Source organism: Pseudophryne corroboree, chromosome 1 (assembly GCF_028390025.1).
Source record: "Pseudophryne corroboree isolate aPseCor3 chromosome 1, aPseCor3.hap2, whole genome shotgun sequence".
Classification (NCBI taxonomy): domain Eukaryota; kingdom Metazoa; phylum Chordata; class Amphibia; order Anura; family Myobatrachidae; genus Pseudophryne; species Pseudophryne corroboree.
The window spans coordinates 360,420,248-360,424,522 of record NC_086444.1 but is presented as its reverse complement, the minus strand read 5'-3'; positions in this window follow the sequence as shown (position 1 = coordinate 360,424,522).

The window sequence follows — 4,275 nt, the reverse complement described above, 5'->3', positions numbered from 1 at the left end:
TTTGTCAAGCTGTAATAAGTAGGGGTAAGGACGTTAACCACCTCGGAACATCCTCCCTTATACGTCACCTGCAGCGCATTCATCATAAGTCAGTGACAAGTTCAAAAACTTTGGGCGACAGCGGAAGCAGTCCACTGACCAGTAAATCCCTTCCTCTTGTAACCAAGCTCACGCAAACCACCCCACCAACTCCCTCAGTGTCAATTTCCTCCTTCCCCAGGAATGCCAATAGTCCTGCAGGCCATGTCACTGGCAATTCTGACGAGTCCTCTCCTGCCTGGTATTCCTCCGATGCATCCTTGAGTGTAACGCCTACTGCTGCTGGCGCTGCTGTTGTTGCTGCTGGGAGTCGATGGTCATCCCAGAGGGGAAGTCGTAAGACCACTTTTACTACTTCCACCAAGCAATTGACTGTCCGCCAGTCCTTTGCGAGGAAGATGAAATATCACAGCAGTCATCCTGCTGCAAAGCGGATAACTGAGGCATTGGCATCCTGGGCGGTCAGAAACGTGGTTCCGGTATCCATCATTACTGCAGAGCCAACTATAGACTTGATTGAGGTACTGTGTCCCCGGTACCAAATACCATCTAGGTTCCATTTCTCTAGGCAGGCGATACCGAAAATGTACACAGACCTCAGAAAAAGACTCACCAGTGTCCTAAAAAATGCAGTTGTACCCAATGTCCACTTAACCACGGACATGTGGACAAGTGGAGCAGGGCAGACTCAGGACTATATGACTGTGACAGCCCACTGGGTAGATGTATGGACTCCCGCCGCAAGAACAGCAGCGGCGGCACCAGTAGCAGCATCTCGCAAACGCCAACTCTTTCCTAGGCAGGCTACGCTTTGTATCACCGCTTTCCAGAATACGCACACAGCTAAAAACCTCTTACGGCAACTGAGGAAGATCATCGCAGAATGGCTTACCCCAATTGGACTCTCCTGTGGATTTGTGGCATCGGACAACGCCAGCAATATTGTGTGTGCATTAAATATGGGAAAATTCCAGCACGTCCCATGTTTTGCACATACCTTGAATTTGGTGGTGCAGAATTATTTAAAAAACGAGAGGGGCGTGCAAGAGATGCTGTCGGTGGCCAGAAGAATTGCGGGACACTTTCAGCGTACAGGCACCACGTACAGAAGACTGGAGCAACACCAAAAACGCCTGAACCTGCCCTGCCATCATCTGAAGCAAGAAGTGGTAACGAGGTGGAATTCAACCCTCTATATGCTTCAGAGGTTGGAGAAGCAGCAAAAGGCCATTCAAGCCTATACAACTGACCACGATATAGGAGGTGGAATGCACCTGTCTCAAGCGCAGTGGAGAATGATTTCAACGTTGTGCAAGGTTCTGCAACCTTTTGAACTTGCCACACGTGAAGTCAGTTCAGACACTGCCAGCCTGAGTCAGGTCATTCCCCTCATCAGGCTTTTGCAGAAGAAGCTGGAGACATTGAAGGAGGAGCTAACACTGAGCGATTCCGCTAGGCATGTGGGACTTGTGGATGGAGCCCTTAATTCGCTTAACAAGGATTCACGGGTGGTCAATCTGTTGAAATCAGAGCACTACATTTTGGCCACCGTGCTCGATCCTAGATTTAAAACCTACGTTGTATCTCTCTTTCCGGCAGACACAAGTCTGCAGGGGTTCAAAGAACTGCTGGTGAGAAAATTGTCAAGTCAAGCGGAACGCGACCTGTCAACATCTCCTCCTTCACATTCTCCCGCAACTGGGGGTGCGAGGAAAAGGCTCAGAATTCCGAGCCCACCCGCTGGCGGTGATACAGGGCAGTCTGGAGCGACTGCTGATGCTGACATCTGGTCCGGACTGAAGGACCTGACAACGATTACGGACATGTCGTCTACTGTCACTGCATATGATTCTCTCACCATTGAAAGAATGGTGGAGGATTATATGAGTGACCGCATCCAAGTAGGCACGTCAGACAGTCCGTACGTATACTGGCAGGAAAAAGAGGCAATTTGGAGGCCCTTGCACAAACTGGCTTTATTCTACCTAAGTTGCCCTCCCACAAGTGTGTACTCCGAAAGAGTGTTTAGTGCCGCCGCTCACCTTGTCAGCAATCGGCGTACGAGGTTACTTCCAGAAAATGTGGAGAAGATGATGTTCATTAAAATGAGTTATAATCAATTTCTCCATGGAGACATTCACCAGCAGCAATTGCCTCCACAAAGTACACAGGGAGCTGTGATGGTGAATTCCAGTGGGGACAAATTGATAATCTGTGAGGAGGGGGATGTACACGGTGATGAATCGGAGGATGATGATGAGGTGGACATCTTGCCTCTGTAGAGCCAGTTTGTGCAAGGAGAGATTAATTGCTTCTTTTTTGGTGGGGGTCCAAACCAACCCGTCATTTCAGTCACAGTCGTGTGGCAGACCCTGTCACTGAAATGATGGGTTGGTTAAAGTGTGCATGTCCTGTTTATACAACATAAGGGTGGGTGGGAGGGCCCAAGGACAATTCCATCTCGCACCTCTTTTTTCTTTCATTTTTCTTTGCGTCATGTGCTGTTTGGGGAGTGTTTTTGGAAGGGCCATCCTGCGTGACACTGCAGTGCCACTCCTAGATGGGCCAGGTGTTTGTGTCGGCCACTAGGGTCGCTTAGCTTACTCACACAGCTACCTCATTGCGCCTCTTTTTTTCTTTGCGTCATGTGCTGTTTGGGGAGTGTTTTTTGGAAGGGCCATCCTGCGTGACACTGCAGTGCCACTCCTAGATGGGCCAGGTGTTTGTGTCGGCCACTTGGGTCGCTGAGCTTAGTCATCCAGCGACCTCTGTGCAAATTTTAGGACTAAAAATAATATTGTGAGGTGTGAGGTGTTCAGAATAGACTGAAAATGAGTGGAAATTATGGTTATTGAGGTTAATAATACTTTGGGATCAAAATGACCCCCAAATTCTATGATTTAAGCTGTTTTTTAGGGTTTTTTGAAAAAAACACCCAAATCCAAAACACACCCGAATCCGACAAAAAAAATTCGGTGAGGTTTTGCCAAAACGCGTTCGAACCCAAAACACGGCCGCGGAACCGAACCCAAAACCAAAACACAAAACCCGAAAAATTTCCGGTGCACATCTCTAATTTTAGCGCTGTGTGCAAGAAACAGCATCGGAAGCCCCCCCCCCCCATATGCAAAACAGGGCCAGTGCCAGCCGCAGGTGGGCGACAAAATTATAGGAGCATGGCTTCATAGGGAAGGGGCTTTGCCACAAAGTAATACCAATTTAATATTACACTGTACAGTAGTCTCAATAATTTTAAGTTATGCAGCACAGTAGCGCCACTTACACACATTAGAGGTAGTGCCCGTCACACATTATGCCAGGTAGAACCCCCTTTTACACGTTACAGCAGGCAGAGTCCCCCTTTTTACACATTAGGCAGGGGGAGAAGGAGGGAGAGAGAGACTAGCTTGCCATTGGGGGAGCCGCCACTCTTTTCCGGTGAGCCCACAGTACGGGGGAGTCACCGCTCCTAGAGCCCGGCGCCATTGGACAACAGGGGGAGCAGCTACCCCTGACACAGCAGCAGGGCCGGATTAACAATGGGGCGGATGGAGCTGCAGCTCCAGGCCTCCCCATGAAAATAGGCCCACAGGAGACTGGCAGCATTGACAGGAAAAATGTTTTTCTATCAAGCTGCCAGCGGCCGTCCTCCCAGGCCCCTATGCAAACCCTGATGAGCCGCCACCTCCGCTACCTGCCTGGGAGAATGCCTCCATTCTCTTGAAGCCGGGTCCCGGTGCAGTGAGGAGCTCCCCAGCCATTCCTGCACTGATTGACATCACATAGGTTCCACCCCGGGGGCGGAGCCGTGGTGGGTGGATGGATGCTCGGCTTGAATAGCATAAATGGCCGGGTAGGTTTGGCGACTGCAGAGCCGGCATTACCCGCTCTCAGCGGGGTCAGCATTGCAGGGAAGCGCTGGTCTCGAGAGACGCTTTCCCTGCTCCGCCGCTTGCTGCGCCTGTCAAACTAATATGACAGGCAGCGGCAAGCTCTGATCGCTTCAGCGCCAATCCCCGCGGATACCAGTGGATAGAGTGTGTGTGTTATAGTAAAGTGGTGGACACTGAGGGGTGACACGGGGCGCCCAGTAGCTGGAGGTCTGTCCCTGGTGTCCCCCTTCTTCTGTGCCCCAGCTGTGAGGAGCGCAGATGCGGAAAACTGGTAACAGGAGACACTGACCCCGAGCGGACACCCAGAGCTTCCCCCGGAGCCCCGAACAGTCAGTGGACATAT